Genomic DNA, 16,570 nt, shown 5'->3' on the forward strand with positions numbered 1-16,570 from the left:
TGCCCAGCCACTCAACCAGGCCTAGCCAAGTTGACACACAAACTTAACTACCACACTGTCTAAAGAATACATGGTAGGGATTTAATTGTAGAAAGACTGAAGGAGTAAAAAAGATTAAACTAATGATGATATTACTGAGAGCCAGTGAGTGCCCTGTTAAACTCTGATAAGATGAATTATTAGTAACCTTCTCTGCCAACCTCAATGGTGATTTACTATTCAAAGTTAAAAAATGGAACACATATTATGGTGTTGAGTCAAAATTGGGATTTGGCTCTGAGGCAAAGATACAAATGGGATATCATAATGAAAACTTACCTACGGGGACCAGGTAGGTCAACAAATATACCCAAAGGGATCTGAAGTCATGGACAGAAGAGCAGAGAGGTTGATAGTCTCAGGATAAAGATGGCAGAGAAATTTATATCAAAGTGCATTACTTGATTTACTTGATATATTTCTAATACTCAAATGAAAGGGACAGAAATGATACGTTTATTTTTCTCTCATAACTCAAAACATGAATGTAGGAAGTTCCATGCTTCATTTAATGACTGCCCATAGGCCATAGCCCTTTCCACATTTTCTTAGCCCTTTATAGTGATTTTTCTCTTTATGGTAGCAAGAGAGCTATGGGGGTTGCAAGCATCTTGTCCTAAATTTACAATGCTCAAAAGAAAGAAAAGCCTTTCCCAGAACCATGACTGCTGCAAGAACATTGAGAAACAGGTGCATAGTCTTACAAATAGTGGGACTTCAGTATTTAAAAAAATGACATGATTTTACATAAGTATAATTAGTAATATTTCCTCTACATAAGCGTAGGTAATTGTTGTGGTTAGCTGCCATGCAGTCAATTTCAACTCATGGTGACCTTAGGTAAAACAGAGTGACACATCACTTGGTCCTGTGTCATTCTCACAATCACCAGCATTTTCAAGTCCATCATTTTAGCCACTGTGCCCATCCATTTTCCTGAGAAGCTCCATAGCCTTGTTGGCCCTCTACTTCATCAAATATTACGTTTTCCTGTAATGATTGAGACCTCCTGTTGATGTATCCAAAGTTAGCAAGTCAGAAAATATTCTGTGGTGATCTATCAGTTTTTAAGAAATAGATAATCAGGCTATTCTTTTGAATCTGTTTTAGTCTGGAAGCTCAACTGAAACCTACCCCCTGAAGGTGACTATGCTTGTATTTTAAATACTGGTGACAAATCTTCAGCGTCATAACACGAAAGCCTGTAATGCAACAGATTGATAGATGGGTGATGAATATATAATCAGTACAGATGACTAATGTAGATGAGATCTATATATAACAACAACAAAAAAAAAAAGCACAACCAAACTCACTGCCATTGAGTTGATTCTGACTCACGGCAACCCCCATTGGGTTTCCAAGGCTATAAATCTTTACAGAAATAAATTGCCTCATCTTTCTCCTGCAGAGCAGCTGGTGAATTTGAACCACCAACCTTCTGGTTAGCAGACAAATATCTCACGCACTAGGCCACCAGAGCTCCGTTATATATAATGGTGCTATTGTTGCTATGTGCCGTCGAGTCAGACCTGACTCATAGCGACCCCTCCTTGGGTTTCCGAGGCAGTATCCCTACGGAAATAAATTGCCCCATCTTCCTTCCAAGGAGTGGCTGGTGGGTTTCAACCGCCAGCCAGCCTTCTGATTAGCAGTCAAATGCCTTAGGCACTACACTACCAGAGCTCCGTTATATATAATAGTACTTTAAAAAAAAATTAAAAATATAACCCAAAGAGCCATCATAAGCCTGGAAACATACTTAATATTTTCCTGTGAATTTCTTTTCAAATATTTTCCATTGCAAATATGATCCTTGTTCAGAGTGCTGTTGTTAGGAGCTGCTGAGTTGGTCCTGATTCATAGTAACGCATACACAACAGAACAAAACATTGTGAAGTCCTGAATCATCCTCACAATTTTTCTTATGTTTGTGCCATTGTTGAAGCCACTGCATCAGTCAATCCCATCAATGGTCTACCTCTTTTTTCATTTCTTTTTTTTTTTTTAACCAACTATGATATTCTTCTCTGGGACCAGTAACTTGTCCAAAGCCCTTGAGACCAAGTCTCACAACTGCTTCCAAGCAGTATTTAGTTTTTCTAAGGTGCCCAGTCCTCTGCAGTCATGCACCCTCCTTACAATTATTCTATGCTTGAGTCCATTGCTGAAGCCACTGTGTCAATCCATCTCCTTGAGGGTCTTCCCCTTTGCCACTGACCCTCGACTTTACCTAGAATGACATTCTCCTCGAGGGACTGGTCACTTCTGACAACATGACCAAACATTAAACGTGGAGTTGACCATTCTTGCTTCTAAGGAACATTCAGTCTGTACTTCTTCCCAGGTGGATTTGTTCATTCTTCTAGGAGTCCATGACACATTCAATATTCTTTGTAAACAACACAATTCAAATACATCAGTTGCTCTGTGTTTTTCCTTACTCATTGTCCACCTCTCACATTCATATGAAGCTATAGAAAATATGGCTTAGGTAAGGCATACCTTAGTATTCAAAGTGACATCTTTGCCCTTAAACACTTTAAAGAGGTTTTTTTTTTTTTTTTTTTCCCCCCACCCCCCCCCCCCCAGCTGCAGATTTGTCCAATGTTTGTCATTTGATTTCTTAACTGCTGCTTCTCTGGGCATTGACTGTGGATCCAAATAAAATGAAATCTCTGATGACTTCAATCTTTTCTCCACTTATAATGGTGTTACTTATTGGTCAAGTTGTGAGGATTTTTGTTTTTTTCATGTTGAGGTTTAATCCACTCTGAAGGATATAATCTTTGATCTTCGTAAGAAGTACTTCAAGTCTTCACTTTCAGGAAGCAAGGTTGTGTTATCTGCATATTACAAGTTGTTCATGAATCTTCCTCCAAACCTGATACTGTGTTCTTCATATCATCCAGCTTCTCAGAATATGGTCAGCATACAGATAGAATGGATATGGTGAAAGGATACAACCCACACACACACCTTTCCTTATTTTAAACCATGCAGTATCCCCTTGTTTTGTTGGAATGGCTTCCTCTTGGTCTAGGCATGTGTTCCTCATGAACAAAATTAAGTGTTCTGGAATTCCCATTTTTGACAATGTTATCATAATATGTTATGATTTACACAGTAAAATGTCTTTGTCTAGTCAATAAACTTGGAAGGAAGGTTGGCAATCCTACTTCCGTAGTGATACTGCCTTGGAAACCCAAGGAGGGGTCGCTATGAGTCAGGACCAACTCGACGGCAAACAACAACAACAACAGTCAATAAAAGACAGGTAAACATCTTTCTGTGATTCTTTGCTTTCAGACATGATCCATCTGTAATGATATATCTCATTCCACATCCTCTTTTGAATTGGCTTGATTTTCTGGCAGTTCAATGTCAATATACTGCTTCAACTGTTTTTAAATTTTTTCAGGAAAATTTAACTTGCTTGTGATATTAATGATGTTGTTTGACATTTTTCACATTCTGTTGGGTCACCTTTCTTTGGAACGGGCACAAATACAGATTGCTTTTGGTTGGTTTGCCAGAGAGCTGTCCTCCAAATTTCTTGGTATAAATATGTAGGAACCTCCACCACAGCTTCCATTTGTTGCAATATCTCATTGGATATCCCATCAATTCCTAGAGGCTTGTTTTTGATCAATTCCTTCAGTGCTACTTAAACGTCTTCCTTCAATAACATCAGGTCTTGATCATATGCTACCTCCTGAAATGGATGAAATTTGATCACTTCTTTTTATCACTTCTTTATGATTCTGTGCATTCCTTCCATCTTCTTTTGGTGCTTCCTGCATTGTGCAACATTTTTCCAATAGAATCCTTCAATGTTGCAACTTGAATGAGCATGTCTTTCCACTTTGATTCTCCACCTTGAAGTTTTTACACATTACATTGTCTTATTCAGCAGCTCTTTAAAATCTTATGTTCACCTTTTTAACTTCATCATTTTTTTCCATGTGTGGAAATAAACAGCAATGTTCTATTAAAAGTAAAATCCACAAGTTTATTGTAGGAGAAGAGAAACATTTCCAAATGGGAATATATAGTATGGAAGCAGCTCCTGAAAGGTGCTTAGCTTCAGGGGTTTAAAAAAAGTAAAAATGACAGGAAGAGGGATACAACAAAAACACTTGAGATTGGACCCTAAAATGGTTAGAAAAACATTTTTTTTGTTTTGTTTTGTTTTTTGAGGGGTAATAAATGACACTTTTGAAAAATCAGCCAACCATTAATGTTACATGTCTCTTGGAATATATTTTTAAAGTCTATGTATTGCCATCTCAACAACTGCAGGCACAGTTTCTGAGAACAGCAGGGCAGTAAATGCTTCTCAGAAATAGTCAAGCACTCAAGTGGGCTCAGGCCTGCAAACCAGTGAGAAGCGTCAGTCATGCCAAAAGCCTTCTTTTTGGAATAGTTTTTCTCATTCCCCCCTTTTGATCTAGAATTCCTCTATATTTGAAGATCATAAATTTGATGATCACACTTAAGATCTTTTTTTTTTTTTTCTGTGTAGACTTTGTTGTATGGGATTAAAGATGTCCACTTTTCATTTAAAAGCTTTTAAGACCCCAGATGCCATGAATTTAAAATGGTAGTCTGGGATCATCTAATTGTTTTCTTCACTATGCATGCTGAAATATTCTGCTTTAGTGACCTTTATCATGGAGACATGAATAGAGCAAGGCCAAACAGAAAGGAACAACTTGAAAGACAGAAGGCTCCTAACCAAGATGTCAGATTAAAGCCTTCTGGATTGGTGATCTTTTTAAAGTAATAATAGATTACAAAGTAGGAGTCATGGCTTGAGTACAGAGCCCAGAAATACAGTTAGTGATACATTCCATAATTCCAGTAAAGAATATAGTAACATATCTAACCTAATTTGGGTTATGGAGAATAGGCAAAAGTTAACAGTTTTTAGGAGTCAGTTAAAGATACTTTAAAAATCAAGGAAGATTAATTAGTTTAAAGATTGTCTATTTGTAACCAGGCAGCCTTCTAGCATACTTTTTAATGTCTTGTTCTAGCAGTTAGTTAAATTTCTTGTGCTGGCTACTGTTTGAACAGTTTGGACACACACAAAAAATAAAACTCACTGTCTTTGAGTCAGTTCTGACTCATAGCAACCCCTCCTTGGGTTTCTGAGGCAGCATCTCTATGAAAGTAGATTTCCCAGCCTTCCTTCTGAGGAGTGGATGATGAGTTTGAACCACCAGCTTTCTGGTTAACAATCAAATTCCTTAAGTACTGCACCATCAGAGCTCCTAATTTAGACAAAGACATTATTAAAAACAAACAAACAAACAAACCAAAAAAAAAAAAAAAACAACTGTAAAACATATTCCTAAATGGCCTAACATGGTTCTAAACCAAAACCAAACCCAACTTCCCTGCCATTGAGTCAGACCCAACTCATAGTGACCCTTCTTTGGGTTTCTGAGGTGGTATCACTACAGAAGTAGATTGCCCAACCTTCCTTCTGAGGAGTGGCTGGTGAGTAGGTAGATTTTATTAAGGGTAAATACTATTAACAAATAAATCATAGTTGATAAGAAAAGGCTATACTGAATTAAGGGAAGTTAAAGAAAATGACCTACTAAGAAATAGGCTTAATTTTTAAAGTTATTTCAGAAAATAGTAAATAAATATTAAAAAAGTCTAATAATTTCTATAGGAGCTCTGGTAGCATAGTTCCTAAGGCACTTAACTGCTCACCAGAAGGCTGGCAGTTCAAACCCACCAGCCACTCCTCGGAAGGAAGGTTGGGCAATCCTACTTCCGTAGTGATATTGCCTCAGAAACCCAAGGAGGGGTTCGCTATGAGTCGGGGCCGACTCAATGGCAAACAACAACAACAACAATAATTTCTATAGCTGACATTAAAATAAAACCTTATTAGAAGAAGGAAAATTATGAGGCAAGTTTATAGTATTACAAAACAGTACATACTATAATGCAAGAGCTATTATAAAATAAGTATCTTGGTTACTTGCATGACAATATTAAACTAATAAAATCAAGCTTGTAAACAGAGTTGGTTTAAAGGCAAGTAGTATTAAAGAACAAACTATTTCTGAAGTTTGTATGAAGAGAACATTAAATTTATCTTTATAACAAAAAGAACCATGAAATAAGTTCAGTTTTGTAAAATACAGCAGAAAGGAAAAGGTTGTTTGTAGTAGTAAAACAAATTCTAAAAACTTTAATAAGTTGCACTTTCTTGTTTTGCATGTTTGGTATAAGAGGTCTACTCCTTGAAGTTGTATGCTTTTGTGCCAGTAAATGATCAAATTTGAGTTCTCCAGTGGACTGTGTGGTTTAAGCAGAAGATTTGGCTTTCTTTTGATATGACAAATAGATTTAAAAACTAATATCTTTTGATTTGGCTGAACAAGGGTTAGTAAGGAGGGCTTAGATAAGCCCCTGTACAGCAAGACTATAATAAATCCTTTAGCTGATGTCCTTTTCAATATATATATTTTCCTGAGGTGACATTAGGCAGAATATATGAGTCTAATTTCCATTTTCCAAAGGCTTCTCAATTCTACAAAAGATATTATGTAGACAACCTAAAATTATTAAATACTTAAATTGATGCCTTTTCAATATTAAAAAAGGGAAAGGAAAAAAAATAGTTTCTTATATTTAGAAAATAGAACATCACATATGAACCATATTCTTATATATATACCTTATAGTCTTTTTCTTTTTTCCATTCAGTCTTACATAGCTAATATCAGTTCCATGTAATACTGGATGAATAGCTGATTGATACTGTCATTAATTTTTCATGAAAGTTTTAGAAATCTTGTTTTAATACAATGGTATTTGAATTGTTATACTCCTCATCAGTCTAATATAGTTCATTTTTTTTAATATTTTAGTCAAAGATTTTTATTGATTGGTAAAGTATAATTTTTCTGTAGGTGAGAAACTTAAAAATAATTATGGTTAACTTACAGCAATAATTTTAAAAACTGAAAGACTTGGTTGAAATTTTAAAAGTAATGGAAAGCTAAATAAAGTTAATAAAATCTTTAGATTAAATATTTATACATAAAATGATTAACTTATTTTAAGAGAATTTTATACAACACATAATAATCTAGAGACATAATTTGACACTGTCGCTATTTATCAGAATATACCAGGATTCCTTACTGTCTTACCATTGGAATAGGAATACAGAAACTCTTGGTAAATAATATCTATTTCTGCTAAAATTATTGGTTTTGATGATGCTAGATTTAAAAAAAAAAAGAAAGTCAGGATCAAGTTGCAATCAAAATAATAAAATTATGACAAAATATATACTGATTATCCAATACTAGATGAACATTACTCACATACAAATTTAACCTAAAGAAAATATGGCACTTTCCTTGACTTAGGGACATATCTTTGGTAATCCATAACGTAGCAAATAAACTTTTTTGTATTCTTTATATAGTCTTTATATATATATATATATATATATATATATATATGAATAATTTTGATCATTTTTATGAAGTTTTAAAATTGTCAACACTGTATTACAAGTCAGTGAGAAATAATACTTGACTTTATTGAGGTAAACTTTAGCTTTATTTTTTAAAGCCAAGCAGCTTGGATTGTCGGTATAAAAAAGTTAGTAAAAACTTAGAATCGCAGAGTGTTTGGCTCTTAGACTGTTTATATGGAATAAATAATTTATTATACCAAAATCCTGGGTTTCTGAGGCAGTATCAGTATGGAAGTAGATTGCCCCATCTTCCTTCCAAGGAGTGGCTGGTGGGTTTGAACCACCAGCCTTCTGGTTAGCAGTCAAGTGCCTTAGGTACTATGCTACCAGAGCTCCAAATTTAAGCTTACATATTATGAAATATAATTATTAAAATGAAGTTTGTTTAAATAGTCCTCTTTCAGTTTTTTGATAAAAATTATTCCCTTTAAATAAAACACATTTCATATAATGACTAGCTTAAGTTACTTAGGAAGATTTTGCTTTTGAAAATGACACAAACATATCTTCATCAGAACAAATTAAATTTCATTAACTTTTGTGAATATTAGGTCTATTAAATTTATATAAATGCTTATTTATTGTTAAACTAATTAGAGTATTTTTTTAAAGAATGTTATAATCTAATAATACCACTGTGGGTAAGAAATTATTATATTTTATTACTCTTTTTTGCATACTTTACAGAATCCTTTAAAGAAGTATTTTAGAATAATTCATTCTTTCAAAGTTTTGTTATATTTAACTGAGACAATCTACTTTTTCCAGTGCACCTTTTAAATAGACTAACTTACATAAAACATTCTCAGTATAGCTGCTGAAAACTCAACTCACAAGAAGTTTCCCCCCCCCCAATCTTAAAAGACAGCCTTATGATGAGAAAAGCTCATCAAATGCCTGTCACAAGTTCCTGAAACATTACCAAGACTCATACACAAAATGAACCCAAAATAAACTATGTACTTTCACTGGCTTATAAGTCTGCTTAAAAAACCTGACTTATACACATAAAACAAGCAGACCAGTTTCTTGAAATGTTTATAGTAATTATATGATAATGTAGAATCAAATCAACAGAAAACAAGTCTTAGACAAACTCATTAACTTGCCAGAGTCTCAGATTAAATAATTTTATTGAGACCCTCTATTTTCCAAGTTGCTGTGCAGGGAAATTAATTTAGAAACATTAATAGATCTATGGTCACTGATTCTGCAGTCTGTCTTTATATAGCTTGCCAATCAGACAGAAAGGAGCAAGTCAAAAGACCAAAAGACTTATTTGTAAATAAGCAGAAGTTCCTGAAGAAGGCTCCCTTGGAACTGGCATTACCCATATCAAACAGAAACATTACTGCCACAAGAGTTTTCCCAAGATGTGTCACACACTTGCAAGAATTGTTGTGACAACACAGAAAAACTAATTTCTCAAGGCTTAGACAGTACTTTCTTACTCACATTCCAGTAGAGTGTGCTCAAAGCTCCCCAAGTATGAAGCTTTCAAGAGAATCACAGATGAATCAATCCCTAATCTGAAATTTCAAGTGGATAAAATCTTAACAAGAATTTATTAGCAGACAGAAGTAAAAAGAAAAAGTTTCCACAATAAACTCATAGAACTTCAGTGCAACTTGTGGAAGTTGGAATCCAAGAGATCACTCATCCGGAGGTATCCCAAAATGCTGTGTAGTCTTGAGAAGTCCAATTGACTTGGCTGGCATCAGAGTCCAAATCCTCAGAACTTGAGGTATGCAGGCAATGTATCCTCAGATCCTGCTGTTGCCAACAAAAATATAGTAGTGCTGGAAAAGCACCAATAATCTTTTAAAAGTAAAAGAGGAGAAGACAGTTTAAACTGGGGACATATGTTATGAAAGCAATTCACTAAATTCTCCAGAGAGCTGCTTAGTTGCAGGGATTTTAAAAAGTGAAAACCACAGGTAGAAGGGTATAGCTAAAATATTTGCAATTGGTTGTCATTTGCAGAGCTTAAGGGGGTTAGAGCAAGGTTACAGAAAATTATAGGTCTTTGTAAAGACCCTGGCACAGGTTAGAATAACATTTTTTTAGGGAGTCTAAGTGGCATTTTCTGAGAATCAGTTGAGCACTAAAGTCATATGTTTCCTGGAACATTTTTTTTTTTTTTTTCAAAAACTCTGTGTGTGCCATCATGACACCTGCAGGCACAGATTCTGAGAACAGCAAGGCATTGACTATTTCTGAGAAACAGTCAAGCACACAAGATAGGGTCAGATTTATACTCCAGTGAGTAGCTTCAGATGTACCAAGATCTCAGTTTTGAAAATTTCCTTCTCAAAGAGATAATTCTATTGTATGTGCTTACTCTGACGGATGTTAATTATCTTTAAGTTTGAGGTCTATACAACTTAAGGTACACTTTCATCTTTGTAACATCAACATGGTGGCAGAGTATTTTACTGCAGGTAAGAAATAGAATAAGAAACATTCATGTAAGCTTTTTTGGAAAGGTAGAAATGTTGAAAATATGAATTCAATTATAAGATAAATCCTGATGTATAGTATTTAATTTTAGGACCACTCCCTATTGTTTTATTTTTAGAAGAAATTCAAACTTTATTAAGTAAAATTTGATTAAATAACACCTTCAAATATTAGTTTCAAAATGTGAGATAAGATCTGGGAGCCATAGTGCTCATTTTGAGGAAATCTGTTTGAAATAAACATCTGTTGTTGTTGTTGTTGTTGTTATGTGCCATTGAGTTGCCTCTGACTCATAGCAACCTTATGTACAACAAAACGAAACACTGCCCAGTCCTGTGTGAGCCTTATGATCCCTGCTATACCTAAACCCATCACTGCAGCCACCATGTCAATCCATCTTGTTGAGGTTCTTACCCTCTTTCGTTGACCCTCCACTTTACCAAGCATGATATCCTTCTCCAGGGAATTGTCCCTTCTGACAACATGACCAATGTACATGAGATGAAATCTGGCCATTCTTGCTTCCAAGAAGCATTCTGGCTGCACTTCATCTAAGACAGATTTATTAATTATTTTAGCAATCAACAGTACTTTCAGTATTCTTTGCCAACACCACAACTCAAAAGCATCAACTCTTCTTTGGTCTCCCTTATTCATTGTCCAGCTCTCACATGCATATGAGGTGATTGAAAATACCATGGCTTGAGTTAGGGCCATCTGTCTTCAAGGACATATCTTTGCTCTTCAGCACTTGAAAGAAGACTTTGCAACAGATTTGCCCAATGCAATAAGTCTTTTGATGTCTTCACTGCTGCTTCCATTGACATTGATTGTAGAGCCAAGTAATATGAGATCTTTGACAATTTCAATCTGTTATTCATGTATCATGGTGCTGCTAATTGGTCCACTTGTGAGGCTTTTAGTTTTGTTTATATTGAGGTGTAATTCATACTGCAGATTAGTCTTTAATCTTCATCAGTAAGTGTTCCAAGTCATCCTCACTTTCAGCAAGCAGTTGTGTTGTCTGCATATTGCAGGTTGTTAATAAGCCTTTCTCCAATCCTGATGCTACTTTCTTCTTCATATAGTCTAGCTTCTCAGATTATTTGATCAGCATACAGATTGAATCAGTATGGTGCAAGGATACAACCCTGACACACTCCTTGCCTGGTTTTAAACCATACAGTATCCCCTTGTTCTCTTTGAATGACAGCCTCCTGGTCTATGTACAGGTTCCTCATGAGTACAATTAAATGTTCTGGAATTTCCATTCTTCTCAAGGTTATCCACAATTTGTTTGGATCCACAAAATCAAATCTCTTTGCATAGTCAATAAAACACAAGTAAATATCTTTCTGGTATTCTTTGCTTTGAGCCAAGATCCATCTGATATTGACTGTGATATCCTTCACTCCACATCCTCTTCTGAATCTGGCTTGCATCTCTGGAAGTTCTCTGTCAATATGCTGCTGCAACCTGTATTGAATTATCCCCAGTAAGACTTAACTTGCATGTGACATCAATGATATTGTTTGATAATTTCCACAATCCATAGGATCACCTTTCTTTGGAATTGGTACAAATATGGATCTCTTCCAGCCAATTGGCTAGGTAGCTGGCTTGTAAATCTCTTAGCACAGCCACGTGAGTGCTCCAGTGTGGCATCCATTTCTTGAAACACCTCAGTGGGTATTCTGTCAATTCCTGGAGCCTTGTTTTTCACCAATTCCTTCAATGCTTCTTTGACTTCTTCCTTCAATACCATTGGTTCTTCATGATATGCCACCTCCTGAAATGGATGATCATCTACCCCTTCTTTTTCGTACAGTGACTCTGTGTATTCCTTCCACCTTCTGTTGATGTTTCCTACATCATTCAACATATTGCTCATGGAATCTTTCGATATTGCAACTCAAAGCTTAATTTTTTTCCTTAGTTCTTTCAGCTTGAGAAATGCTGAGCGAGTTCTTCCCTTTTGGTTTTCTAACTCTAGATCTTTGCACATTTCATTATAATTATTGACTTTGTCTTCTGGAGCTGCTCTTCAAAATCATCTGTTTAGCTCTTTTATTTTGTCATTTCTTCTATTTGCTTTAGCTACTCTCTGTTCAAGGGCAAGTTTCAGAGTCTCTTCTGACAACCATTTTGCTCTTTTCTTCCTTTCCTGTTTTTTTTTAATGACCTTTTACTTACTTTGTGGATGATGTTCTTGAGTGCATCCCACAATTCCTCTGGTTTTCAGTCATTGGTGTTCAATGCATCAAATCTATTCTGTAGATGGTCTCTAAATTCAGGAGGGATACAATCAAGGTCATATTATAAACACCTAGTATTAGTATAAAATCACCATGACAGAGTGCTCATTGGCCTAAAAGTTAAATTAGTACCTAAGATCCCAATGGAGTCTCTGAGTGCTGCAAATGGTTAATGCACTGAGCTGCTAACTGAAAGACAGAAATTCCTTAGAAGAAAGGCCTGCTGATCTGCATTTGAAACATCAGCTACTGAAATCCCTAGGGAGCACATCTATACTGTCACATATGTGGGGCCAAGATGAGTTAGCATCTACTGGACAGAAACTGGTTTAAGATTCCTAATGAGAGCAAGAGAGAGAGAAAAATGGGAGCTCTGGTAGTGTAATGCCTAAGGCACTTTACTGAAAACCAGAAAGCTGGAGGTTCAAACCTACCAGCCACTCCTTGGAAGGAAGGTTAAGCAATCTACTTCCGTAGTGATACTGCCTCGGAAACCCAAGGAGAGGTCTCTATGAGTCAGGTCTGACTCCAAAGCACATAACAGCAACAATAATAGATAGATAGATATAGATATTATGGATATATGAAGGATTCACTCACAAATAGATCCAAGAAAAATATACATGCATTGGGGACCTATTAGTGAACCAGTAGTCCTAGAAAACCAAAAGCCAAATAAACTTTGTTGCAGTACAAGGCATGTTAAATAAAGCCTGGGTAAAGTGAAAACATCAAGCCAAGTTTAAACGAACAATGAAGGGTCACCATAGGCCTGCCTTTTTCTTTTTCTCCACCCCCAAAAAGAGAGAAGGATATTAGTATAAATCAGTCTTTTGTACTTATTGAATTCTCTCATTTGTCTTTTTCTCCTAACTTTAAATTCTTGATAGGTAAAATAATGAAAGTAAAGTGGAACACGACCAAACTCTTTTGAAACTAATCTCAACTCTAGAGTTTTTAACCTTCTACAAAGACACTCGTGTGGTGGTAATTCCTAATAGGTTACCGAACAAGCTTGAATGTTTAATTCACACCCATGGCCCTGGCATTTCCCTGTAAGTGAGAAAGAATTGTAGCTCCCAGGTGATTCTGTTGCAAGTGACCTATGAAGGTCTTTTCCACCAGTGAAAGAAACAAACTCATTCTTTCCAGCTCAGACGGTGGATTCTGTGATGCATAGCAGTGATTTAAAATTGAGTTCTTTAAATACCTAGTGGACAGAACAGAACCGGCCTGTGGAAAAAGGGTTTTAAAGTTAATAAATAAATAAATAATAACATTTCAACTGAAATGAAACAATTTGTTATGGAATCAACTTGATGAACATAGGCTTCTATTGGTTTGATTGAATTTAACTATTTTACAAAATTTATTTGTAACTCTATGTGTACAAACACTGGCCTAAAAACAATAGAAAAGGCAGTTCAACTTTTGTAACTAAATTACCAAATAATAAAAACTTAAAATTTTTCTAGTGTCTACATATGGGTTCCTTTGATATTTCCATTGCATTACGTGGTGCTAGCTACTGTTTGAACTCACCATTTGAAAAGTAGCCCACTGAATTTCAGGGAGCTCTCAGTATAAGAATGGCAGTCTGTTGGCACTGTGGTTAAAGTATTGGACTGCCAACCCGAAGGTCTGCCACTGGAACCCACCTGCCAGCTATTCTGCAGGAGGAAGGTGAGCAGTCTCCTTCTGTAAAGATTTATAAGTTTGTGGGGCAGTTCTGCTCTGTCTGGTAGGGTCACTATAAGTCTGAATCATCTTGATGCCAGTGGGTTCAGTTTTGGTTTTCTCGTTGTAAGAGATGTATTTTCGATACTCATGCAAAATATCTATTTATACTTTCTTCCTACTAGTCAAACTTAAAAACTCTTATCTCCAAAAAAATTGGAATTCCTTTTAAATAGTACTGGTCTTCAGGTTTGTGAATTAGCTATCATGTTGTTGTTGTTAGTTCCCCATGAACTGGCTCCTATTAATAATGATCGCTTGTACATCAGAAAGAAACATTGCTCAGTCTTACAACATTGTGGATATGCTGTAATCATTGATATACAAGAGTCAATTTTTTCAGCAGCTGTGTATTTTGAGTGCCTTCCAACCTAGGAAAACATCTTCTAGCACTGTATCTGACAATATTCCGTAAGATTTTCATTGGTTGCTTTTCAGAAGTAGATAGCTAGGTTTTCTTCCTAACTTGTGTTAGTCCAGAAGCTCTACTAAAATCTGTCCACTGTGGGTGACCCTGCTGGTGCTTGAAATACTTATGGGATAGCCTCTGGAATCATAGCAACATGCCAGCCACCACAACTCAACCAACTGTGGTGGTGGGTATCTACCACTGATGATCTTTTTATAAGCTAAATATATTATATTTCTTCATCAGTTTTAATTTTTCTAGCCTTTTGACACACCTTTGTTTGTCGATCTTCTTTTTTTAGTTTAATGTAAAGGAGTGTTTGAGATGAAGAGTGAGATCTTGTGGTTGTGATTACTAATCTGAGCACATCTGAGATCCATGTTATCTTCAGTGGTGACCCAATCAGCCCACTGACTTACATTGATCATATTGTCAACAAAAATTCCTATAACATTTTGCTCCATGTTGCTATTGAGCCTTGCCTCTCTCTGATTCTTTTGAACCATGTTTTCTCACCAGAGTGCAGGATATTGAATTTATCTTTATTAAATGTCATCTTCTTAAACTCATCCCACTACTACAACATGTCAAGATGCTTTTGAATCCTGTCATCCCATGTTTTATTAGTTATCTCCCTTAGCTTGCTTTCAGTTACAGACTTGATAACTCGTCTTCTTTTCCTCATCCAAGTCAATAATAAAAATGCTAACAGAAGTAAGTCAAGGGCAGAACATTGATGCTGGGAGCCATCAATGTAGTGGATGCAGTATGTATTTAAATTACTTTCTTTTTTCCATTCAATCAGTTGAATATATATACAACCATATTAAAATTCAATACATGACTCCATCTCATTATAAGGAGATTTTTGAATCTGATCAGTGTCTTTTTCCTTTGACATTATCTGCTCCTTAATTTCTCAGTACTTATTGCATTCCCACCATATCTGCAATTTTTCTGTCCCTTCCAGATCCCAGGCTCTTCACCATCTCAGAGCCTTTGTTGTTTCTGTTTCCATTACCTGGATTATTTTTCTCCCAAATATTTGCATGACAACCTCCTTATTATTCAAGTCTTAGTCACAGTCTTCAAAACCCTATGAAGCAGTTTCTGCTCTGCACACATGGGATCACTATGAACAGAAAAGAACTCCATAGCAATTAACAACAACAAAAGCTCAACGATTACCTTCTAGAACAGGTTTTTTCACCCTTGACACTACGGACATTTTAAACTAGTAAACCAACTGCTGTTGAGCAGATTCACTCCAGTCTATCCGGAGATGCCTTGGAAAATAGGTTTGGCAACCTGCTTTCAAAGACTCTGTCATTGAAAACCCTGTGAAACACACTTCTACTCTGACATGCATGAGGCCACCATGAGTCAGGATTGACTGATTGCAACTGGTTTTTATTGACATTAAAATGTCAGATAATTCTTGGGCACTATGTACACATCTGGGAGCTCTGCTGGAGAAGTGCCTAAGGCACTTGACTGGTAAACAGAAGGATGGTGGTTCAAACCCACCAGCCACTCCTCTGAAGGAAGTTTAGGCAATCTACTTCCATAGTGATATCACCTTGGAAACCCAAGGAGGGGTCATTATGAGTCAGATCTGACTTGATGGCAAACAGAACAACAACAACATGTACATATCCTGCAGTTCTTTTTAAAAATAGATTTTGAAATGTGGTATTATTTCTATGCTGTTTTGAATTCAAAAGGCATTCTGGTAGTGTAGTAGTTAAGGCATTTGGCTGCTAGCCAAAAGGTAGGCAGTTTCAAACCACCAGCCACTTCACAGAAGGAAGATGAGGCAGTCTGCTTCCGTAAATATTTACAGCCTTCGAAACTCAATGAGTGTTGCTGGGAGTAAGAAACAATTCTATAGCATTGAGTTTTGTTTTCTTATTTTTGGTTTTCAATAAAATAAAATTGTTTTATCTTATGCTTAAATAATTTTTAAAATATTTCCATACAGAAATTTTACTTAATGAACATCATCAATTCTCCGTCAGATTAAATCATGTATCGTCCTTTCAATCCAATTTCATGAAATAAAATCCCCCTATATAGGAGCTCTGGTAGCATAGTGGCTAAGACACTTGCCTGCTAACCAGAAGGCTGGCGGTTCAAACCCACCAGCCACTCCTC

The sequence above is a fragment of the Orycteropus afer genome, unplaced genomic scaffold (assembly GCF_000298275.1).
Source record: "Orycteropus afer afer isolate SDZICR_OR568_19922 unplaced genomic scaffold, OryAfe1.0 scaffold00451, whole genome shotgun sequence".
Classification (NCBI taxonomy): Eukaryota; Metazoa; Chordata; class Mammalia; order Tubulidentata; family Orycteropodidae; genus Orycteropus; species Orycteropus afer.